Source organism: Tursiops truncatus, chromosome 4 (genome assembly GCF_011762595.2).
Source record: "Tursiops truncatus isolate mTurTru1 chromosome 4, mTurTru1.mat.Y, whole genome shotgun sequence".
Lineage (NCBI taxonomy): Eukaryota > Metazoa > Chordata > Mammalia > Artiodactyla > Delphinidae > Tursiops > Tursiops truncatus.
The window spans coordinates 124,050,057-124,076,619 of NC_047037.1; the positions used below are offsets into that span (position 1 = coordinate 124,050,057).

The following is a 26,563-nucleotide window of genomic DNA, read 5'->3' on the forward strand; positions in this document are numbered from 1 at the left end:
GATACTTCAAACAGTGCCCCCCCAGAGACTCTTTCACTCTACAGCATATAGGAAGTTACTTGCATACCTCCTAGACTCCTTGAGCCACCTATTATGGCCAGAAAATATCCATGGGCTTCCTAATGCAAGAAACTGCTCTTCTTGGCTGCATGTTACCTGCCTTTAGGGCAATAATTGCTGGACATACACGTGGGTATTATTGAAATAGAAGTTTTCACAGGCACTAGACATGGAAACTTCTATATCCAGCTGTCCATTGTAACTTAGGTCATGGAGGAAGCACTCCATAAACTTGGCCTCTTGCTAAATGAGAACAGTGTTAATAGGATAGAACCAACACTGAGCCCTTTAGTATATCTGCTATGCAAGAGGGATGGCCTGCCCATCCTTAGTCCCTTTTAGATGCCATGTTGCTGGATGAAGTCATTCCTCTACCAAATCTCTTGGCTACATGAGAGTCCTTTGGGATTAGCTAACAGAACAGCAAAGGGAATTCATATAATTTATGAATGGTAGCACCACCATTACATGTGCTAGGGCCCTAAAAGGGCAATTTCTCCCATCCTCTGATTAACCATGGTATTTCTGATTGAGAGCAAGACAGATGGGTCAGCACAATTGGCCAAACTTTGGATAGCCATTCTTAGTAATGGATGGCTTGAGCAACAACAGCCCCATCTGCACAATTTTACAGACTCTTGGACCATTTCCAATGGTATGGCCATCTGATCTGGCCAATAGCCAAAACAGCAATTCCTTATCCAGGGTTGCCCCATCTGGAATAAAGAACATTGGAAATATCTTATTTCACACATACCCAAAATATAAAGCACAATCATACATATCTCTGCCTACACTAAAGTCACAATACAAGGTTTCATCAAGACACCCCTTATCTGCTTTGGAGTTCAAGATATCATTGGTCATGACCAAGGCACACATTTGTTTTACTTTTCAACTTCTTATTTTTGGGCAACCTCAAAATAAAGACCAATTGCTTCCTCCTTCAGCACTGATAAGAGGTTCAAATCATGTAAGCTGCTGGTCTGAACAGGAAGTCTCACCCTGGCTCCACCCCAACCATAATAATAGCTAAAACCATTCCCTGCTCTTTGTGTCCTCAAGTCATTTTCAGACCTATTTATTCTCTTCAGAAAACCTCATTATGAGTAATAAAACTTTCAGTATTGTCTTGGTATGTGTGTGTATGTATGCATGTATATGTGTGTGTAGTACACATATATTATTTATATATAATATAAACATAATATATATATTTTCATATACATGGAAATATGTATATATATATATGGAAAAAATATAAATAAAAGCAATTTAAGGTTAACATAAATTCAGAGGAGTGGCTATTTAGGCAATTGGGGTTGTATAAGAATATAGAATATATAGAAAATATATAGAGAACATATAGAAAATATTCAGTGGATTGGAAATGTTATATTTCTTAAGCTGGTTGGCAGGCACATTGATAACCATTAATTTTTCTCAAACTCTTCTTATTAATTTTAATGTTTGCATTCAATTGTAGACTACAAATAGGTTAATATAATCAAAATTCTAGTCATAGGAACAATGAAAATGAAAACTGAAATTTGAAGCAAGGACAAATTTCATGCATTTGAAAGAAAATTGGAAAGGTTTAAAAATTTTGTAATTGTACATAATAAAAAGTATCCACAGCAATGCAGATAAGATAATGTCTAATGGATAATCGTCATCATTGGAATTTGAATTATTCATCTATTTATCACATGGCTATATTAACTTCAACACCAAAAATTTAAAAATTAAGGCAAACTAGATTATTTTCATGGGACTCAGGAAAATAATTTAATAAAGCACTAAAAGTCTGCATTTTCATTTTGCTTAATACAGGTTACAAACTTTATGTACTATAAAATTATGATTGAATGTCACTGACATATTATGGATGGAATGTCTTCAAGAATTGTATTTAAAGTCAGAGTTCATAGGTAAAATACTTCCTGTGTTAAATAAATTCTATGCCTCTCTGTTTCCCCATCCATAAAACAAGGATAATAAAAACCTTTGTAAGAGGTTTGCTATAAGGAATAAAAGATAATAAAAGTGAAAGTGATTTTCACAGTGTCTGACTTACATAAGGCATTCAATAAAGTTTTGACATGATTTAAGAATGCTCTTAAAATAAGAAAATATTTAAAATATATATGTGTGCTTCACTACTCCCTAATGAAACAGCATAGAAATGGTTCCTGCCTCTTGAACGCTGACATAAGCCTAGACTATTATTTAAGTGGCCACAGATTTAGGGGCAATCAGAAGGGGCAGCATGATGAGTTTGGTAAGCCAGGAAGCAGTGAATATTCAGGGGCCAAAACATTAGAATTTCAGTATTCATGCTGTTCTCAGGAACACAAATTTGTTGATGGGGGTGGAAAGAGTGAAAAAGGATTGGTTGCTAGTTCTGAAGAAATTGTTAATCCAAATTACCATACTATTGCTATTTACCTTGAATTTATCCCATGTCATCTCCGATTTATGTTTGAACACACTACTCCTGCAACCAAGCAGGACCCCATGGGGCCTTCCCGGGACAGACGCCACCCTATATCCTCTGCTGCAGCTCCTCTCTGAAGTACTGAGATAATAGTATCTGATACATATTTCCTGAGTTTTTCAGGTGCTAAAACCACCACCAAATGGAAGAAATTAACTACCTGATGATCATGAACATGTAGCCCCCAGAACTTCTGGCACCTAAGATGTTAACCACCCTGTTACCTCACCATCAACCAATCAGAGAATTATGCAGGAGCTGGTCACATACCCTGTGACCTCCTCCCTCACCTGACCATTAAAAATACTTTGCTGAAACCCTTCAGGGAGTTCTGGTTTTTTTTGAGCACAAGCCACCCATATCTCCGTGCATGGCCCTTTCTCTGCTCCAAACTCCAATGTTTCTTCATTGGTTTAGCTCACTGTGTGTCAGGCACATGGACTTGTGTTTGGAAACACTTCTATCCTTAAAATTTTTTTATGTGTGTGTCTTTTTACATCTATTTATATCTTCTTCTCTCTGATTTCTGTAAACAGATTAAGACCCAGAGAAGAAAAGAATGGAAATTCCAGGTCTAGCTATGGCAGAGTTCATATCCGGCGGAGACAGGTATGGAGTTGCTCAGAAAGTTCAGATGATCAAACAGAATGAGATCCATGGGGTCAAGTTACAGTGAGAAATAACAGGAGTACTAACCACTCCATAGAGATGTCAACACTGCATCTAGTGTGGATGATCCTGCTAAGTGTAGCCTGATCTGGCTACATTTAAAATTAAACCCCAATAATTTTTGAGGCCCGCTGAGAGTTCCTCCATGGAATAAGGCCTGCAGAGATGCTGTCTGATATTGGTCTTTTATTTGTTATTCTCAGGTCCATCCTGGCATAGGAAATTTGGGCATTGCTAGAGACAGAAGGGACTTTGTTTGTAGCTTTCATTTGTAACTTTGCTTAGCTTAAAACCTTTTAAAAATAATTTCTACCCTTGTACTTTAGCCACAATTTCCAAATAGGTTTTCAAAAGTATCTTAAAAATATACCATAAGGATGGTGTTGGAAGAGGTCATCAGGGAGTATATGATCATGACCACCAGTTGACCTGGGCAATCAGAGACTCCTCACCTACTCCCCTGTTCTTCGGGTGTGTATTTGCCCACATTCCTGTAGCCGGAGCGGTTCCAAAGATGTGTAGCCTTGAGAGAACAAGGTGTTGTTGAGGCCATCTGGGCTGTGCAGAATATAATCCTCATAAAGGTCTCTATAATTTTTTTTTTAAATTTTAGAGGATGGGTGCAGAGATCTAATCCTCTTGCAGTCCCCCAAGACAAGGCTCATGTGTGAAATCTCTTGCTTAGTAAAACTGCCACCTACCAATCTGGGGTGGTCTGCCTCCTTCTTTGGTCTCTTTCTGTAGTCTTCTTATGAGGGCCAGTTTCAGATTTCACCTGGGAATCTCCCAAAGTTACAAAACAACAGAGGTTTTATGAGGAAAAATAATTAAATACACTTTAATCTGCAAAAGAGAAAATTATGGGTATTATGGAAACTCCTTTATTAATTCTTTCTTTCTCTATCTCTCTCTCCCTCCCTAGAGAGGTCTCTTTCTCATTCCCTCCATCCATCTGAAACTGCAGAAATGCATCTTGAGGGGCTCCAAGAAGCTCTGGTTCTTTTTGTCTCAGCACAGAAAAAATGCAGCGAGAGGCAAGGTGATAGATAAGAAGTGATTTATTAGAATATGATGCTTGTGAGGTTTATAAACAGGTGGGTGAGAGGATGCCATGCTGAGAGTGCTTAGTGGGCTACAGTTTTATAATCAAAGGAAAAATAGGGAGGAGGAGAAGACCATATTCTTCCTCATTCTGGAGTACATGTCAAGCTTCCATTATCACGTCTTCCTCCATGTCAGGCGGAGGAGTTTTCTTGTCCCTACATGGTCAAGCCTGGACTTTCATAGTGCAATGGAAATGATCAAAAAGGCAGCAACATATGCTAAAAATGGTAAACTTAGTATAATATTATCTTTTCCCTATATATATATTTTTTATTTTTAGTGTGTGCAGAGGAGCATGTCCTAGGAATCATTAACTTACTGAACTCAAAAGGCAGGATGTGGGTCTTGTTCCATGATTTCTTTTTTATTGTTTTGGATCATGTCTCATGTTTCTATTGCATGCTTTTATTGGTAAGCAAGCTTGCTTGGTTTTGTGGTTAAGCAAACTTGCTTTCTTGAGTGATCATTAACTTACAGTGGTCTCCCATATTTTTTTCTTTACTTACAGTCCCTTAGTGGGATTATCTATTTAATCACTTACTTTGTCCCTTTACTCTGTCCCTATCACATCCATCCATCCATCCATCCATCCATCTCTATAGTTCTCCATTTATTCTGCCATTTATTTTGATAATGCTAAACATATTATATAGTCAATTTTCAGTTCTATTATTAAAAAGAAATAGGAAGAAACCCTACTCATTTAGAATAATAGATAAAAACTAACTACAGATAAAAAGGACAATAATAATAAATGCTTTAAGTCTGAAAGAACTAATAAATTACCTTCCTTTAGACAGTGTCTAACATATCATTCTGAGAAACTTTCTCTGAGAATTTTTAAGATCCTTACAAATTCCTTCAGTGTAGTTACCAGTGTTGTGAGAGAGGTAACTAATAAACTGGATACAAAGGGAAACTCAGCCTAATACAACTAAAAAAGATATTGTTAGTTATGTATACATTTCAGTCACTTATTTTTATGTACAAAATGAGTAATTTTTTTCCTAGAGAGACATCATATTATTAAATCCTGGAACTCGCCTCTGAAATATCTTATTATTAATTTTAACTAAGTGGATTATTTTATATATTAATAATGCTATTAATTCACATTTTTCACAAAGTTGAATATACATGGCAATCTATACACACATTGTATTAGCAGTGGTTTACATATCTGTAACTGATAATAGTAAAGGAAGTATTGGTGATGATTTCAGATCTTGATGAACCAAAATATATAGTTTATTAAGCACAAAATTTTTATTTCTTCATATCAAAATGTAATTAATCAAACATAGCTCGAAGTATTTAAAGTGTTTTTTCAAAAGCATAAAATTTAACAGAAAATCCAAGTTTCAGATGATTACATTGAACAATTCAAAATTAAGGTTTTAGTAACTGATGAGTAAGTAGTACAATTAGAGTCCATGAGCATGGCTGATTCTAGCAAATATCTTCACTCTGTTCAAAACTAGGGAGTTGGCTCAAACACAGGAAAAAGAATTTTCAAGCAATAAGAGGAAAGGAACTAGCATGCTAAAATGATCTAGAACTTACCGATCATAACTAAATTAAATCTATCATCATTGGTGACAAAGAGTTGGCAGTCATGCTCACTCTTAGCATTCTCTCACTTAGCATAATATTTATGAATCTGTTTAGTTCTTAAAAGGCTTAAGTATGATGAAAGAAAATCAAGAGATGGTCATTTCTCCATGCCATACATGCATAAATGAAGCATGCATGTATATTTTAAATAAAAATTGTCTGAAAAGCCTTGATTGAAATGTCTTTGCAAATATATTTCTGCCCTCTTAATTTTGTCATTACATATGCAAAACTTGTTTCTTTTGGCCTGTTTCTTCATGATTTTGCTATTTTGTGACAATTTGCTATTTTGTGAAAATTTTAAAAAATTCTGCCCAATAGGAAAGACATACTCTGCCCTTCATAAAACAACACAGAAAATGTTTATATTTCCAAGCCTGAAAGAAATGATTTGAAATTAATGACATTTGTTCCAAGAGAAGTCAATAGATCACAAGTCACAGAAGTTAATTTAATTGATTCTGGGAGTTTATCATAACTGAGACTGGTGAAGTTCCCCAACTCCCTCCTCCCATTCAATATTTTTCCCCCTAGGCTATATGATTATTTTCAAATCAAAATTTCTTAGGTTATCTTAGTTTTGCCTGGCATTCATGCAAGATGTTGTCTTTGTTTCTAAGCATGAGAGCTTATGACAGTGTAACACACTTTTTAAACATGTTTCCTTTAATAATTTGAAAGGTATAATGTATTAATACTACTCAGTGTGTGAGAGTTTATAAGAATTATATCCATTAATGGGGGACTTATTTAGACTAATAGTACCCACTTCCCACTGAGTTTATTTTGACCCAATTTTTCCTTTACACAATATAGAATTGGTGGTTAAATGATTTCTCTGCTAAAAAACCCAGCAGATTAACTAGTCATTATATTTATATAAATGGAATAACACACTTGAAAAAGACTGGGAGCTCTAAAACACTCTAAAGTGTCAATTATTATTATATTTTGTTACACCTTCACACTTTAGGAAGTAGTCAGCCTAGCTGATCTCAGTACCAATTAGTGAGATAACTTCATTTATTTTCTCACCTGACCCATTATAAAATTTAAAACATAATTCACTGACTTTATATCATGGGACTGTTATAAGAATAAATTTCAGTTATAGGTATATGGAAGTATTTAGAAAATACATAGCTTAACTTATGCTATTTTTTTTCTCCCCAAGTATTTTAATATTGAATTTGTTTTTATCTATGCATGAAAGCTCATTTATAAATAAACAACAGATTTGATTTTCTTTTCTAAAGTTAGAAACACTGTAACCAAAATTTTAAAGAAATATTTGTTGGTTGAATTTTATATGTGAATACATTTTAGCTCTAGTCTCAAAATATTTAAGGTTGGATTTATATATATTTACCTTTTTATCCCATTTGTTGAGAAAAAAATTATGGCTGATCATTTACTAATATGTAAATAACTTTTGTTACTTCATAGCTGACATTAGAAATATCTTAACCTTTTATAACATTTTACTGTTAACCTGGTTACTTTCATTTAAATCACCTCTTCGTTCACTGATTGTTTTCAAATATAAGTAATTATTGAATCTATATTATATGCCAGATGCTGTGTTTAACTTATTGTCAACTGTACTATAAAGATAAGTAGGTAAAGCATTACTGTTTTATTTTTTAGGTGGACTGAGGATCTGGAATGTTGTTATTTCCAAAACAACTTACAGATAATAAGTACCAGATTCGGGACATAGAATATTAATCCAGTATACTTTCCAATACAGCATGGAGTCATGAAGGTTTATTGTTCTTGGAAACACTCTTTTTCTTTCTGTAGCAAAAACATTGGGTTTAAAATGTATTAATTTTATTAGAAATTTTAATAGAAAATGCACTATATAATTGGCTTTTACACAGTAAAAACCAAGCAGCTTATAACTCTGATCATTCTTAATTTCAGTTTAAGAATCAAGAAGACTCTTAGTTAATCAAGAAGATATTACCTAACTGTGCATTTGAATCCAGACAAAAGTTTAAATATGTGATTTGATTAAAGCTTATTCAAAAATGTTTCTAATAGGTGTTAACATTTATTTTATAAAGGACTTTATAAGTACTTGTCATGGAAACTAGCAGCTTTCCCTCATTTCAATCCCGCCATGCCCAGAAGATATTTTAACCCTTTCTGGCTGTAGTTCTTCTGACAATTTCCTCCGTAAATCTAAATAATGTGTTTAACTTCAATTAGGTATGAAAATCCTAAAAATATTAGCAAATCTAACCCGTACATATGTGTGTGTCTACATCATATATAAATATGATATACATGTATACATATGATATCATATACATATATAATGTACATAATATTTCAAATACACATATATGTGGAGTTAAGAAAATATATCATGAAAGTAAGGGTGGTTTGACATTCAAAAGTCAATGTCGTTCACTGCATTCACATAATAATGGAGAAAATCATTTTTATGATGATAAAACTAACAGTTAACAGCACTGTTGCTTAAAGACAGGTAAAATACGAAGAGAAAAGAACTTTCTCAATGTGATAAAGGGATTCTATTTCTTAAAAAGTTATAAGAAATGAACATTTTCATAATTATGTGAAAGATAAGGTCATGACTCATCAAAGAAATTCTAATTAAATTCACAATGGGATAAAAGTACAAGGCCACACCACTGTCAAAATGAAAGAAAGAAAGAAAGAAAGAAAGAAAGAAAGAAAGAAAGAAAGAAAGAAAGAAAGAAAGAAAGAAAGAAAGAAAGAAAGAAAGAAAGAAAGAAAAAGAAAGAAAGAAAGAGAGAGAGAGAAAGGAAGGAAGGAAGAAAGAGAGAGAGAGAAAGAAAATCTTGGCATGTGTCTGACTGGGGAGAGCCTGACAATGCCAAGTGAGGGAGAGGATATGGAGTAAATGGACCTTCCATACCTTCCTAATGAGCGTGTCAACTTGTACAACCACTTTGCAAAACTGTTGGCAATATTTTCTAAGCCTGAACAAGAAATTCCACTAACGTCTCTGTAGTCAACAGAGATGTGCACATAGTTCCAAAAAAGCATGTGCAGAACCATTCCTAATAGTCACTAAGCAGAAACTGTTCAAATACACAGATCTTTGTGATTCTATCTGAATATTTTCAATTGCTATTTCCAATCGAAAAATTCTCTGTTGTGATGACTTTAGCTCATTGTTAAACTCATCTATTGAGATCTGAATTCCCAATATTTTATTCATTACATTACTATTATTTCATTTGATTTGTCAAGTATATTTCAATTCTCTGATGAAAATTTCCCATGTTTTGTTTATTTTAACCATTTTCTCTCATTTGGCATATATATGATTATGCATTATACATAACATATATTATAAATATTTCAAAGTTCTTGCCAGATAACTCATATTTGATCATCTGAGGACTGGTTTTTGATCATATGATCCTTTTTCTTATCATAACAGATTATTTTTGATGAAATGTTGCAACCCTGTACAAAAAGCATAGAAAAATTTTGCATGAGATTTCTTTTCAGAGAGAAGATGCCAGGGGACAGATAAGTTGTCTGTTTAGTTTCATAGATACATAGATGGAGAAGACTTGTGTCCCAAGAGTTATACACAATGGATTCTACCCAGAAGTCTGATGTACTCTGATTTAAGTGATTTAGATGATGAAATTTTAGACTGTTGAGATGAAAAGATTTAGGACTTTGAACTATTGTTGTAATAGGAAGAGGTTTTGTGGTAAAAGTATTTTGCATTTGGGAGGGACAAGTATCATTGCAGGCCAGAATGTGGCCTGTGTTAGGCAGAATTCTAAGATGTCTCCAAGATTCATGTTCCTGGTGTACATGCCTTGCATAATCCTTGGAACAATAGATATAATGGATTTTACTTCCATTCATTAGATTTTGTTAGATGGCATAATTGACCTTAAGACAGGGAGATTCTCTAGGTAAGTCTGACATAATCACATGAACCCTTTAAAAACAGAATTTACCAGGCTGGTTGCAGATAAGAAAGTCAGAGTTTCAAAGCATAAGAAGGACTAAATATACCATTGTTGACTTGAACGAAGTGGGACAAGTACCATGAACCTGGCCTCTCGCAGCTGAGAGTGGACCCTGGTGGTCAGCCAGTAAGAAAACTGGAAAACTGGCATCTCAGTCTTAAAAATGCAAGGAACTAAATTCTGCCAATAAGAATGAGCCTCCAGAAAAGAACTCAGGCAGGCTGACACTATGCCTTCAGGCTTTTGACACAAGCAGAGAGCCCAGCCATGCCATTTCAGACTTCTGATCTACAGAACAGAACTGTGATAATGTTTCAAAACAGTAAATGCGTGGTAATTTGTTATGAAGCAATTGAGAACTATTACAGAAGACTTACACTTTCCTTTAGTAAACTGATAGAGGGGGACCTGATTACTTAAAACCAATTAGCAATGGGGCAGAAGAGCAGCTGGTTTGCAGTTCCACCATTATGCTCTGAGGGCACCGTCCTGCAGGGATGCTCAACCAGAGTTTTAAGTGTTCACCATGGCCTCTCCTCTTGGCCGTTCCAAAATCTTAATCTTTATCTTCTCAGTAGCATACAGTTGCCCAAAACTCCTAATTGCTTGGATAATTAGCCTTCTGGCTTGTGCAGGTTCAGAATTCAGCAGATGTCTTGACGAAATCCGACAGAGTTTGGGTATCTCACTAGTAGTTTCTTACTATTCCGTCACTGACCTGATCCTCAGATGCTTGTCCTGAGTCTAGAATCAGCCAAGGCCCTGAAGGAAAATATACATAAAAATATTAGCTCACAGGTCCATGGGATTTGCTTTTTCTTTTCATTTACCTCCTCCAATTTTCTTTGCCTCAGCAGTGCTAAGTTGCCTTGATACAGAAAGATTTTTGTGTTTTTATCTTTTACAGAGTTGTGTTCAGCAGAAACATTCATTGCTCTGTCACTGGTTTGTGATACACAAGTGACATCGTAATGTCATGTATAATGTTGTATACAAAATATATTAATTTAATAAAAATATATTACTTTATATAAGGAGAATAACATATTTATGTCAAAATGCATATTGATTAAGTCTGAAGGGGAATGGTATAAAGTGTAATTAAAAACATTTTTGTCTGCTTGAACAACTAGGATTTTGGAGGCTATTGTTTTACAGTTAAACTCAGATGTTCAAGCTATTTTTACAGAATAATAAGTGGTAGCGATGGAGAAGACACTCACGACTTCACCCCCCTTCATCACTTGGTGACAGAACTCTAACTTAGTGCCCCCAGGTACACCACCACAGACTGAATTTGGATTTCTTTCTTCCTTTTTTCCCCTTTTTCTTTCTTTCTTTCTTTCTTTCTTTCTTTCTTTCTTTCTTTCTTTCTTTCTTTCTTTCTTTCTTTCTTTCTTTCTTTCTTTCTTTTTTTCTTTCTTTCTCTTTTTTCTTTCTTCCTTCCTTCCTTTCTTTCTTTTTCTTTCCTTCCTTCTTTCTTTCTCTCTCTCTCTGTCTCATATGAAATTCTTGTTTTTAACAAAATCTCCATATATTAAAAAAAAGAAAAAGAAAGAGAGAGAGAACAAGTTTCTGGCAAGGTGGAGCAATTGGAACCCTTGCTTACTGTTGGTTCAGAATGCAAAATGGTGCAGCTGCTACAGAATACAATATGGAAGTTCCTCAGTAAATTCGAAATACAATTATTATATGATCCAGCAATCTAGCTTCTGGGTATTTGTCCAGAAGAATTGAAATCAAGATCTTGAAGAAATATCTGCACTTCTGTGGTTATTTCTGCACTGTTCACAATAACCAAGCCATGGAAACAACTAAAATGTCCATCGACAGATGAAGGGATAAAGAAAATGTGATAGGGCTTCCCTGGTGGCGTAGTGGTTGAGAATCTGCCTGATAATGCAGGGGACACGGGTTCGAGCCCTGGTCTGGGAGGATCCCACATGCCGTGGAACAACTAGGCCCATGAGCCACAACTACTGAGCCTGCGCGTCTGGAGCCTGTGCTCCGCAACAAGAGAGGCCGCGATAGTGAGAGACCCGTGCACCACCATGAAGAGTGGCTCCCGCTTGCCACAACTAGAGAAAGCCCTCGCACAGAAACGAAGACCCAACACAGCAAAAATAAATAAATTAATTAATAAACTCCTACCTCCAACATCTTCTTTAAAAAAAAAAAAAGAAAAGAAAATGTGGTATATACATACAATGAAATATTTTTAAGGCTTATATAAAGAAGAAAATCCTGTGAAATATGACAACATGAATGAACCTGGAAGACATTATCCTAAGTGAAATAAGCCAGTCACAGAAGGACAGATCCTGTTTGATTTCACTGATATAAGGTATCTAAAATAGTCAATTTTTTAGAAGCAGAGAGCAGAACTGTGGTTTCCAGGAGCAGGAATTAGGGGAAGGGGAGGGTGTTACTCAGTGGGTGTAAATTTCTTTAATGCAAGATAAATGTGAAACTCTGCTGTACAACATTGGGCCTGTAGTTAACGATCTTGCTTTGTACACTTAAAACTTTGTTAAGAGGGTAGAGATCTCATCTCAAGTGTTCCTACCACAATAAAATAAAGATTAGAATTTAAAAAAACACAATTAAAATTTTACTTTCATTCATCCTTTTCATTCACTGACAGATATCTGAATGTCATTTCTGACTAAGTCATGAAACAACAACAAAACATCTTGTTTTGTAATTGTGGTGTCAGAAACCTCACTATTCTATAAAGTCCTTTGTTATACTACCCTTAAATAGATTAGGTCCTATGTTGCTCTTTTTAACATTTATTAAATATTTTCTTCATATTATATACCATTAAATATTTTATTGCCATGTTATGATGTAATTGCTATATAAAAACTGAACAATGTCACAGAAACTATTAGAAAATTTTAATTCACAATGAGTTACAAATGCTCTTTTCAGTTTTTTTTATGTGCAGGAAATAAAGCAAACTACGTCAAGAGAAGATCAGTGTATGTTTTTTCTTAGGTCAGCTTTTACAGGCTTATCTTATTTTCTTTCAGAGACTCTATGAGAAGTGTCTAAGCCTGTCAGGACCAAGATCTTAGACAACCTCTACATAGAGAGGAGGAATGGAGGGAACCAGAAGGGGATGCTTCTAGAAAGAAAGAGTAGAGATCTTTGCTCATAAATCTACAGTTACCAAAAAGAACACCACCAACTTCCAATATCGTCTTTTGCCACTTATTTGTAGAAATGTGAAGGCAGGAAGTTACTTAGCTATTTCCTTAATGGAGAATAAAATGTTAAATTTACATATTCACCAGGGAGCAATCTTATTTAAATTTTATTTCAAACCAAACAACAAGTTATCACCACAATAAGTGGAATAATAATAGCAGTGAATAAAGAATGTTAGCTAATGTTTATTAATTATATGGCACTTTGCTTAGACTTTACTGGCAGCAACTTTAGCGAGCTAACACCAAGAATTTAAAATCATTTTATACGTTATATAACTGGAGCTTAGACAAATTAAAGACTTGCCTAAGATCATTCAAGTTGCATGTGGCATTGAAGAGTTTTGTAGATTCCTGACCCCAAGAGCACAGTAACTAGTGTGTAGTGGGACTTCACCACAACTACCAGTATTTAAACCTAATAGAATAGAACTCACATTTGCCTTTTGAAATGTGAATATTCTGCAAAAAAGTTTCAACATTGAAACACACGTAGCTTTAGAAGAACTTTAGATACTGCTTGTGTAGAAAAGCTATACAGCCTTTTAGATTTAGTTGGAAAATGTATGCAATGAATACAAAATCAAAATAATTGTCTTCCCCATGAGAGTAAATATACTGTTAAATATATCTTTGTGTCTGGGGTATTTTTTACCACATTAGAGAGAGAGTACTCCATCAATAATACATTGGGCTTTTTTAAAGGAAGTAGAAAATTTGTTAATTCCAAAGGGGCAAGTAGACAATAAATGAGTAGTGAAACTGTGAAATACAGTTAACACTAACAAAGTTAGAAGCCTGCAGCTGTTTCCAAAATTGAGTAAATTGCAGAGAATAAATGGTACTAGATACTGTTCACTTAGATTTTCTTTCCTTTTCTTGTTTTCTTTTTCATTGTTTTTTTTTTTTTTTAATTCCCCTAAGCATCAGAAAAAAAGAAGAACAACAGGCTGAATCCTAGTGTGATCTTGACTTTTTGGATAGAGCATCTGTTGATTTTTGAGCTTGTCCATTTGAGTGGGTGATTGATTATGCTACTCAGGGTCAAGGAGAGACAACACTGCTGTGCTGGCTGACAGCAGCCATGGGTCTATAGCTAGATTTGTTCACATTGAGTTGAGTTCCTAGTCTCAGGCTAAAATAAGCATGACATTTCTAACAGAATTTTTGTTTTTTTTTAATAAATTGATATTCATGCTCTCTATTAAAATGAGCACAGGATGTATTGCTTTGTTGTTCATTACAAACATATGTAAAGTGATTCACTATTAAAACCTTAGTGAAGATTACCTATTTTTCCTTTAAAAATTTGAAGAGCTTTATTGAGGTATAATTGATATATTAAAAACTGCACATTTAGTATTCACCATTTGATGAGTTTAGACATATAAACAAGTAAATGCCAGTAAAACCATTACTACAAAGTGATAGCCAGAGGTAACACCTCTAAAAGTTTCCTTGTGACCCTTTGATTGATGTAGTGGTAAGAGTACAGCATGAGATGTATCCTCTTAAATTTGTAAGTTCACAATACAGTACTGTTAACTACAGGCACTACGTTGTTTAGCTGGTCTCTAGAACTTATTCATCCTGCATTACAGGATTTTTTTTACCCATTGAACAACATGTCCTCATATCCCCCATTCCTCCAGGCCCTGGCAACCACCATTCCACCTTCCACTTAGCAGTGTTTGTTCTTCTGTGACTGGCTTATATCACTTAGGGTAGTATCCTCTAGGTTCATTCATGTTGTCATGTAGCACAGGATTTTTTTCTTTTTATTTTAAGACTGAATAATATTCCACTGTATGTATAACCACCTTTTAAAAATCCATTTATCTGTTGATGGACATCTGGATTGTTTTCACGTTTTGGCTATAGTAAATAATGCTGCAATGAACATGGGAGTGCAGATACCTCTTCGAGATCCTGACTTTAATTCTTTTGAATAAATACACTGAAGTTGGTAGACTGCTTTTTAATTTTTAATCATTACAGCACTATCTTTGGAGTATTTGATAGAACAGGCAATGCCTATAGGGAAATACATTTTACAAACTCTAGAAGAATCTGAATTGGCAGGTTTAGCCCCAAAGCTGATCTTTTCCTATTTGTTGTCATCTACAAGCCATCCTACTTTAAATATGGTAGATAGTTTGTTCCACATGTTTGTTTTGAACAAGTATTCACTTCCTGTGTTTCAAGAATCTGTGAAAGAGCTAAATTTCAAAAATTGTTGCATTTGTATCTTAGAACATTTGTCTAATTGTCTTCTTGGCTTGACCCCTGAGGCAAAGCAGAGTCTAAATATAAAACATATAAATAAATATGCATATAAATTTATATTGTAAATAGTATATATTAAATATATAATAACTACATAATATATTATAAACATATTGTATAAATATTAAATATAAATAGTACATAATATATATTTTATTATATATAGTAAAAAGCATATTTATATTACATAGCATACATATTTACATTATATATTCATATATAAATATAAATCACATGCAATTAATAATTCATATTAATTAGATGATCTCTGTGTTACTCTTTGAATTAATGAAAATGGATTATTTCACAGAAGTAATATGAACTTAAATTAAAGGAAGAGTGGAAAAATGAACAATTTTATCTTTTAAATTGGATCTTCCCCATGGATTTTTTTTTTTAATGGGTAGCAGTTTCTCACACCTGCCCCTATTGAGATCACTTCCAACTCAGATGATTGAACTGAAAAAACAAGACAACTCCGCAGGAGCAAGTAATTTCTCTCCTCTGTTCATTCCCGCATCCTTGGCTCACATACAGGGCCTATTACAGGACAGGTTCTCATTGCAAATTTGTTGGCTAGATTGAATGAATTAGTTTTCTTGTATGCTTTAGTTTCTTATCAAGGGTATTTTTGTTTTTTTGTCTGAGGTGAAGTAGTTGAATCCTCAGGTAGATAGTGCTTAGAGATAAGTTGGAAGTGGAAATGTGCCCAATAAAAATGAGTAACTGAGCTGAAAATAAAGTTATTTTTTATCCAGGCACTTCTGTGAGTTTTTGAAAGCATTTGCAAGGCTTTTGGTGAAAATATACATAAAGAGGTAACAAAAAGGGACCTAAGTTGGACAGTATTTTTAAGACATTTGAAAAATCAGTTTGCAATGAATTCTGAAGTCAGAATACATATATAGCTAGACTCCGTTAGAGTGAATTGAAAGTTCCAATTTTGGCTTTCCAAGTTTGATCTAGTCATTCTATAGAGACAGCACAGCATTTTGAAGTGTTTCACCAATTAACTTTAAGCAATCTGTGCAGTTTTTATTAATATTTCCAACAAGGCTACAAAAATCCTATCGCTAATGAGATCAAAGTGTGCTTCAAACTTGATGCAAGACTGCCATCTTCAAACACAGGAGAACACTATGATGCCATCACACTGCAAATCAACTCACTGGCTCTTTACAAATGTAAGAGAGCAAGGTAGGGAATTAGGAAAATAACAGGGTGAAATTTGGATACAAATTTCAGTTTCTTTCCTAAATTATTAGCTATATAAACAAGAAAATATCTACTCTATTTGCATGTCCTACTAATAGATTTCCTAAACACCATATTCATTACTATTTCGTGATAGAATAATGTCTTGGAAAAACTCTGTTAATAGGAAACCCAGTTTACATCTCAGATTTAGCAAGACAGAAACCTGTCAGCAGATAGAAGGGATATCTAGGAAAAGATACAGGTTGTCTAAAAAAACATCAGGCCTGCTTGTAGGTGATTCACACTTTAACTTCCCCCATTCACTTTCTTCCCCAGCTGGGTTTCATATTTGGTTCAAACATAATGAGACATTCTATATCATCTAGGACTGCACTAGCATATTCTTTCAATTAAATTTAAATTATAGTTGCATACCTGGCTTTTAGAGTTTCTCTTTCAAAGTCCTTTGCCTATTCAATGAGGAATTTTTATCCACAAGTAACATTATTTTCAAGGTATTTTCAATAATTGACTCTTTAATGTTGTGGAAATAAAAGTAATGATGTTGAACCCAGGCTTAACTTAATGCTTGCTGTACTGACTGCTACCAATAATCAAATGAAGTGTTTAACCTTCTAGAATGGTCTCTGAATTTGCTATTAATGGTGAATATTTCATGAACTAGTAAATCAGAAAGCTCTTACATTAAAGAGTCTGTGGAAAATGAAAATCTCCCTTAATATTTGATTTTGAATTAATTATAGGAAAACTGATTATTAACACAAATTAACTTATTTGAAGTGACTTATTTAATTGCGAATAGAGTTGTCGTTTGCTATTCCCTGGGGACTGGTTCCAAGACCCTCCTCAGATACCAAAATTTTAGGATGCTCAAGTCCCATAGTTGGCCCTCGCAACCCACAGTTCCACATCTGTGGATTCAACCAACTACAGATCATGTAGTGCTGTAGTATTTAAAACAAAACAAAACAAAACAAAAAACAAGTGTAAGTGCACCCGTGTAGTTCAAACTTATGTTGTTCAAAGATCAACTGCACTTAAATAGACATTAAATACATGTAACAAACATTATGTGATTTCAAATAAAATGCTCCTGAATTGATTCAACCTGCATGTGGTAGGCACCAATTATGTGTCAATCATGGTGCCCAGGACTAGAACACAATGAAGAATGAGAGACTTGAGTTTTACTTGTAAAAAGCTAGCATTCTAAGGGCTTCCCTTCCATTTTCTTGTTGATTTGCCTCTATAAAATAATGAAACAATTTAAAAGCTAACTAAACAATATGTGGATTAATACTGAAGCTCTTTTCAGAAATATTATTAAATTTCAACTAAGTACTAAATCCCAATACTGTTTTTTTACTCTTCTTATCATCATTATTATTTTAAAAAAGAAGTAAAATGTACAAATAACACTAGTAATAAATAATCATTAATAGCTACTGCAATATTCACAATTCTTTACTTTATGATATTAAAAAATATATAGTCCTGATGTATAACCCTGGGTAAGATTATTTTCTCTAATTCTTCTCTAGAAGTCAATATAATTTGTTGCATAAAGAAATTCTTAAAATTCCAAATTGTTTTTTTCCAGTTTGATATGTAATGAATAACCTAAGTAATTTCCCAGACTTCCTCATGTTCCACCTGGGTTGAGGGATATTTTACCATTGGGGGGTAGGAGTGGGTAAAATAAAATGAAAGAAGTTAATAGTACTGGCTGAATAAATGAGGTGGAGAGAAAATTTGTGAGGATGACAACCAGACAGTGTAACACACTCACCTCATCCTCTTGGTGCTATCTCATCACTCACCTCTTGGTGCTATCTCATCACTTCTTTGGTATCTTTGCATAAACCATGTTGTTTTCAGGATTATAGAATTTTAGGTATTTTAAGTTCCCTACTAATCTTTAAATCACAATACAATATTTTATCAAAATCTTAATATTAATTGCTCTTTTAAAATGTCAGAGTTTAATTTTAGTTGTAGTTTTATGAATACTAGCAATAATAGTATTAGGGATGGGACTATTAATGATAAAGGTAGTAGTGGTAATATTAGTTATGATTTATTAAGGGTTCACTCTGGCAAAGAATTATGCTGAATTTGCATTCTTTATTACTTGTTATTCATTCACAATGATTGTGACAATTATTATTATTTGGATGAAAGCCATAACATATTTGAAGACATGATGTCTAATGGCCACTGAGAAAACTATCTTGAGTAGACAAATATTCTCTATTGAGTAGAAATTTGAGGCTTTAGATGGGTGTGTTTTGAGAATATTTATGAAACCCAAAAACTTTTCAAAACTATTCTCAAAACACACCCATCTAAAGTCACCAAAGTCATATAGATAATCATGGGAGATTTAGTATTGCAATTCCTGATTTATGATTATCTCCTATTTACGTTTCATAATTTCTTATAAATAGTGCAACGGCAACTTTTGGTTTGAACCCTGTCTATACCACTTATTTTTCACGATTTGATTTTGGAAAAGTTATTTTAAACCCCTTGTCTCCATTTCTTCATCTTTAAAATGGGTGTATAATAGTCTCTTCATAGGATAATTCTAAGTACCTTAGTTTTAACTAATGAAGGTTTCATTATATTAATTCATTAGAACAGTGTTGAACACAGCATTCTAGAAAGTATTAGCCACTACTGTTCTAAGACTAAAGGATCCTTTGCTTTAAATAAGTATACAGCTAATCAATATCTGGTATCACTTAGAGATTATATGCTCATAATAGTCAAATAACTGCATTTGCTTATGTTTATATCTAATAGCCTTAGATATTTAGCACATTGTAAATAAGTGGTAGGAAAGGAAATACAGTCAATCCATTTTCTATTTTCACTGTTGGTGGCAAATGCAGGTGAAGAACAATTAAAAACCACAAATTATTTTTATCTATTACACTTTTCTAACTAGAGATAGATTCAAGAATTTAATAGCAAATATATGACCTAGAAAGGTGATGCTACAAAATGTACCCACTAACTCTTTGTCAAATTATCAGTTATTGATGTGCCAACTAAAATATCCTGGAGAAAGAGAATGAGATACATTTGGTGTAAGGTTAGGTTGTTTATTTGAGATGTTTCTGGTTTCTTAAGGTAGGCTTGTATAGCTATAAACTTCCCTCTTAGAACTGCTTTTGCTGCATCCCATAGGTTTTTGGTCATTATGTTTTCATTGTCATTTGTTTCAAGGTATTTTTTGATTTCCTCTTTGATTTCTTCAGTGATCTCTTGGTTATTAAGTAATGTGTTGTTTAGCCTCCATGTGTTTGTATTTCTTACAGAGTTTTTCCTGTAATTGATATCTAGTCTCACAGTGTTGTGGTTGGAAAAGATACTTGATACAATTTCAACTTTCTTAAATTTACCAAGGCTTGATTTGTGACCCAAGATATGCTCTATCCTGGAGAATGTTCCATAAGCACTTGAGAAGAAAGTGTATTCTGTTGTTTTTGGATGGAATGTCCTATAAATATCAATTAAGTCCATCTTGTTTAATGTATCATTTAAAGCTTGTGTTTCCTTATTTATTTTCATTTTGGATGATCTGTCCATTGGTGAAAAGTGTGGTGTTAAAGTCCCCTACTATGATTGTGTTACTGTCGATTTCCACTTTTATGGTTGTTAGCATTTGCCTTATGTATTGAGGTGCTCCTCTGTTGGGTGCATAAATATTTACAATTGTTATATCTTCTTCTTGGATTGATCCCTTGATCATTATGTAGTGTCCTTCTTTGTCTCTTGTAATAGTCTGTTTTAAAGTCTATATTTTCTGATATGAGAATTGCTACTCCAGCTTTCTTTTGGCTTCCATTTGCATGGAATATCTTTTTCCATCCCCTTACTTTCAGCCTGTATGTGTCCTTAGGTCTGAAGTGGGTCTCTTCTACACTGCATGTATACAGGTCTTGTTTTTGTATCCATTCAGCCAGTCTATGTCTTTTGGTTGGAGCATTTAATCCATTTACATTTAAGGTAATTATGGATATGTATGTTCCTATTACCATTTTCTTAATTGTTTTGGGTTTATTATTGTAGGTCTTTTCCTTCTCTTGTGTTTCCTGCCTAGAGAAGTTCCTTTAGCATTTGTTGTAAAGCTGGTTTGGTGGTGCTGAATTCTCTTAGCTTTTGCTTGTCTGTAAAGCTTTTAATTTATCTGTCAAATCTGAATGAGATCCTTGCTGGGCAAAGTAATCTTGGTTGTAGGTTTTTCTCTTTCATCATTTTAAATATGTCCTGCCACTCCCTTCTGGCTTGCAGAATTTTTGATGAAAGATCAGCCGTTAACCTTATGGGGATTCACTTATGTGTTACTTTTTGTTTTTCCCTTGCTGCGTTTAATATTTGTTCTTTGTATTTAATTTTTGACAGTTTGATTAATATGTGTCTTGGCATGTTTCCCCTTGGATTTATCCTGTATAGGACTCTCTGTGCTTCCTGGATTTGATTTACTATTTCCTTTCCCACGTTAGGGAAATTTTCAACTATAATCTCTTCAAATATTTTCTCAGTCCCTTTCTTTTTCTCTTCTTCTTCTGGGACCCCTATAGTTCTAATATTGGTGTGTTTAATGTTGTCCCAGAAGTCTCTGAGACTGTCCTCAATTATTTTCATTCTTTTTTCTTTATTCTGCTTGGCAGTAGTTATTTCCACTATTTTATCCTCCAGGTCACTTATCCATTCTTCTGCCTCAGTTATTCTGTTATTGATCCCTTCTAGAGAATTTTTAATTTCATTTATTGTGTTGTTCATCTCTGTTTGTTTGCTGTTTAGTTCTTCTAAGTCCTTGTTAAATGTTTCTTGTATATTCTCCATTGTATTCCCAAGATTTCATCTTTACTATCATTATTCTGAATTCTTTTTCATGTAGACTGCCTATTTCCTCTTCATTTGTTAGGTCTGGTGGGTTTTTCCCTTGCTCCTTCATCTGCTGTGTGTTTCCCTGTCTTCTCATTTTGCTTAACTTACTGTGTTTGGAGTCTCCTTTTCACAGGCTGCAGGTTCGTAGTTCCCATTGTTTTTGGTGTCTGTCCCCAGTGGCTAAAGTTTGTTCAGTGGGTTGTGTAGGCTTCCTGGTGGAGGGAACTAGTGCCTGTGTTCTGGTGGATGAGGCTGTTTCTTGTCTTTATGGTGGGCAGGTCTACGTCTGGTGGTGTGTATTGGGGTGTCTGTGGCCTTATTATGATTTTAGGCAGCCTCTGTGCTAATGGATGGGGTTGTGTTCCTGTCTTGATAGTTGTTTGGCATACGGTGTCCTGCACGGTAGCTTGCTGGTCGTTGAGTGGAGCTGGGTCTTGCCGTTGAGATGGAGGTCTCTAGGAGATTTTCACCATTTGATATTATGTGGAGCTGGGAGGTTTCTTGTGGACCAGTGTCCTGAACTGGGCTCTCCCACCTCAGTGGCACAGCCCTGATGCCTGGCTGGAGCACCAACAGCCTGTCCTCCACACAGACAAGCTCAGAATAAAAAGGAGAAAAAAAAAAGAAAGAAAGAAGAAGATAGAATAAAATAAAATAAAGTAAAATAAAAGAAAATAAAGTTACTAAAATAAAACATAAATAATAGTTATTAAGAAAACATTTTTTTTTTCTTTTTTCAGGGGAAAGCGTGAACGCAGTCCCCCACTACCACAAATTATGCAGTCGAGTTTCCCACATTTGGGGAATTCGCAGGGGTCAGCACATCTGGAGTGCAATGGATAAGCCCCTCCCTCGGAAAACCACCTTTGTGATCATGGTATCTCCCCTGCCAGGTAAGTATAGAAAATAAAATTTTTTAATTAAAAAAAAACTGAAACAAAAACAAACAAACAAAAAAAACGGACAAACAGAACCCTAGGACAAATGGTTAAAGCAAAGCTATACAGACAAAATCACACACAGAAGCATGCACATACATACTCACAAATAGAGAAAAAGGGGAAAAAAAAAACCCCATATATCATTGCTCCCAAAGTCCACATCCTCAATTTGGGATGATTCGTTGTCTATTCAGGTATTCCACAGATGCAGGTACATCAGGTTGATTGTGGAGATTTAATCTTCTGCTCCTGAGGCTGCTGGGAGAGATTTCCCTTTCTCTTCCTTGTTCGCACAGCTCCTGGGGTTCAGCTTTGGATTTGTACACGCCTCGGCCTGTAGGTCGCCTGAGGGCATCTTTTCTTCACTCAGACAGGACGGGGTTAAAGGCGCAGCTGATTTGGGGGCTCTGGCTCACTCAGGCCGGGGGGAGGGAGGGGTACGGATGCGGGGTGAGCCTGCGGCAGCAGAGGCCAGCGTGACATTGCAAAAGACTGAGGTGCGCAGTGTGTTTCCTCGGAAAGTCTCTGGATCACAGGACCCTAGCTGTGGTGGGCTGCACAGGCTCCCCGGAAGCAGGGTGTGTGGATAGTGACATGTGCTTGCACACAGGCTTCTTGGTGGCGGCAGCAGCAGCCTTAGCGTTTTATGCCCGTCTCTGGGGTCCATGCTGTTAGCCGCGGCTCGTGCCCGTCTCTGGAGCTCCTTTAAGCAGCGCTCTGAATCCTCTCTCCTTGCGCACCAGGAAACAAAGAGGCAAGAAAAAGTCTGTTGTCTCTTAGGCAGTTCCAGACTTTTCCCGGACTCCTTCCCGGCTAGCCATGGCGCCCTAGCCCCCTTCAGGCTGTGTTCACGCCGCCAACCCCAGTCCTCTCCCTGGGATCCGACCTCCGAAGCCCGAGCCTCAGCTCCCAGCCCCCGCCCGCCCCGGCGGGTGAGCAGACAAGCCTCTCGGGCTGGTGAGTGCTGGTCGGCACCGATCCCCTGTGCAGGAATCGATCTGCTTTGCCCTCCACACCCCTGTGGCTGAACTCTCCTCCGTGGTCCCGAAGCTCCCCCCTCCGCCACTAGCAGTCTCCGCCCGCGAAGGGGCTTCTAGTGTGTGGAAACCTTTCCTCCTTCACAGCTCCCTCCCAGAGGTGCAGGTCCCGTCCCTATTCTTTGTCTCCTTTTTTTCTTTTTTCTTTTGCCTTACCCAGGTATGTGGGGGAGTTTCTTGCCTTTAGGGAAATCTGAGGTCTTCTGCCAGTGTTCAGTAGGTGTTCTGTAGAAATTTTTCCACATGTAGATGTATTTCTGGTGTATTTGTGGGAAGGAAGGTGATCTCCACATCTTGCTCTTCTGCCATCTTGAAGCTCCTCTCCCTAGTTATATTGATGAAACACAATTCTAATATCGCTTTATGAAAGGTGTCATAAAATACTACTTATTGCGTTTAGCTTATGTAAATTTCTTGTGCTGTTGTTTATAAGGCTAAGTAATTCATGTCTGATACTTCATATGCGACCAACTAATGCAATATTTTGAATGACATATAAGGGCAAATAAAGACTAAACTATTACAAGAAAAAAAAAAAAAAAAAACAGATGAGGTCTGTTTTATCCAACCATGTTAGCAGTGGTTTTATCTGTAGTTTTTACATGGTGACATAATAGAAATGAAACAAATGTGGTCTCCACATAAGAAATGTTAGTAGAATGGAAATAACATTGATTGTATAAATATAATATTTTAAATGATTGATGATTTACTTATTAAATTATTAAAAAATATATTCTTCTCGGCTTAGTAAATATGACTATTTCCTGCTGAAACAAAGTTAAGCAAAAATAACTTTACATCTCTCAAGTTTATTATTCAAGTACTATTCAGTGCTCTACATCTCCCAGGTGTTCATGATAATTTATTAAAACTTGTAGCTTTCAGGCAACCATTGGGGCAGGATAAACAGAAGTTATTCAAATTCTTTCTCATCTCTCTTACTAGATTGCAGTGTATGTTGGTAGATGCTAATAAGTTATTTGCTGAAAGTTTCATTTTGGAGAAAGGGGATTGATTTCAGTCAATGCTTTCCAAGGTTTACAAGTTCCTCACTTAAATCACACACAAGAAAAGTAGAGTATAAAAGCTTAATCTTTGGATAAGGCTGCAATTGTTGGTGTTTCACTCTTCAGTTGTCAATTGCTTCAGAATAAGCTACTCCAAAATTCAGTAGCTTAGAACACCACCATTTTATTATGTCTTACAATTCTGTGGGTCCAGTGGTGACAGCTCACCTCTTGTAGCCAAGTGTCTGCTTGGCTACAACATTCAATATGACTTCCCTCATGTGCCTAGTGTATTAGATTGGGTGACTGGAAGGCCTTGAGTCTAGATGGAATGCTTTGATTTAGGCCATATTTCCGGAACCTTTCTCAACATCTGCTCAGTTCTTCTCTAGGTGGTTTCTCCACTATCGCTATGTGGGCTTCGTACAGCATGGCAACTTGATTCCACACGGCAGGAATGAAGCTTGCTACACTCTCAGTGCCTGAGCTCAGAAATCCCAAATTTTCACTTGTAATATGGTCCAGCGGTCCAAGGCAGCCACAAAGATGGTCCATATTCGACATGAGGAAAAAGTAAGCTTTGGGTCTTGAACTAGGTACAGAGCATGTGCACAGTAGAGGAGGTGTCATTGGGCAAATTCTTTTGGGACTAATTTGCAAATCCCAAACCAGAATTTTCATCTATTATTCATTTGTTTAATTTTGTGAAAACCTGAAAGTTATCTGGCTTAATTTCATTGAAAAGTATTTACCAGGATCTTACTTGTGCTGTATAGCTAGGTTAGCTTTTGAGAATTTAGCATAGAAGAAAAAAATTTTTGAATAAACATTTTAAAAATAAATTAGGTTCTTATTATAGCTGTTTTTCAATATTTGGGGATTTTTAAAATTCACTTTCAAATAAAACAATAAAGCTTAACTGTTAATGAATGTTAACATTTTAATTTAGAAAAAATCTACAAAATAAAAGCAAAATTAAAACTTTTAAGGGCTTCCCTGGTGGTGCAGTTGTTGAGAGTCCGCCTGCCAATGCAGGGAACACGGGTTCATGTCCCGGTCTGGGAAGATCCCACATGCTGCGGAGCGGCTGGGCCCGTGAGCCATGGCCGCTAAGCCTGCACGTCTGGAGCCTGGGCTCCACAATGGGAGAGGCCACAACAGTGAGAGGCCCACGTTCCATGAAAAAACAAAAACAAAACAAAACAAAACAAAACTTTTAAGAACGTCTCAATTGCTTCAATAGTTCAAGAGCAATTAAATTTCCCAATTTTGAACATCTATTTATTTTCCTTTATATGTTTATAAAGCTCTTTAAAAATATTGTTCTTTATGGTCTTATAAGCATATAAAACACATTCACATAAATGTCTCTTGCTTTTCAAACATTTTTTTTCTTTCATAACGAAATCATTTTGGTAGGTTCTAATTAAATCAATGAACCATAAATACTAGGGCAACGGATCAACTGAAGAATTCTTGCTGTATTCAGTAGAAGTAATTCCTAGCGTTTTGTGTTTAATTCACTTCATTTTACAGGTTCATTAACCATAAAAAAACATCAATTTTATTCAATACTTTTCTTGGCACACTGACTGAATAACTTTCCAAGGATGAGACGTATGGTTGAGACATATTCTGCTCTATGAAAATTTTTTCTCAGATGAATGTAATTTCATAAAGTTGCCAAGAAGTTTTTATTTCTAGACAAATACAAATATATGCCTATTGTATGCACTATCAGTGCTCTTAAATCTTCATCTCTCTCAAAATAAAGTCAATGGCAGAGGGAATGTTAACAAAACTCTTCTGTCTTTTGCAAATAAAAGCATCTTTAGGTGAATTTTAAAATAATGGTTCAGAGAAGACTTAATTGTGAATAAATTAATTATTGCCACTTAGAGGCTGCAACACATATAAACCCTCAGCTCATGTCTTTGGAAAAATTAGCTCCTTCATTATGTTTCCTGACTTCTTTCTCCCTTTAAGTTCCAACATTCTTAGGTCAGGGATGTGTGCCTTTGTTT

General features: G+C 35.3%; 1 non-coding gene and 1 pseudogene across 1 annotated transcript; both read right to left on the reverse strand.

Moving 5' to 3' along the window:
- LOC101328152 (large ribosomal subunit protein uL1m pseudogene) overlaps positions 1–25,094 on the reverse strand; it is a 48,726-nt pseudogene extending 23,632 nt beyond the window's left edge.
- LOC117312314 (U1 spliceosomal RNA) lies at positions 22,289–22,452 on the reverse strand. The gene has a single exon (XR_004526568.1). It is a non-coding gene; the product is annotated as a U1 spliceosomal RNA (small nuclear RNA).
- Positions 25,095–26,563: the final 1,469 nt, after the last annotated feature.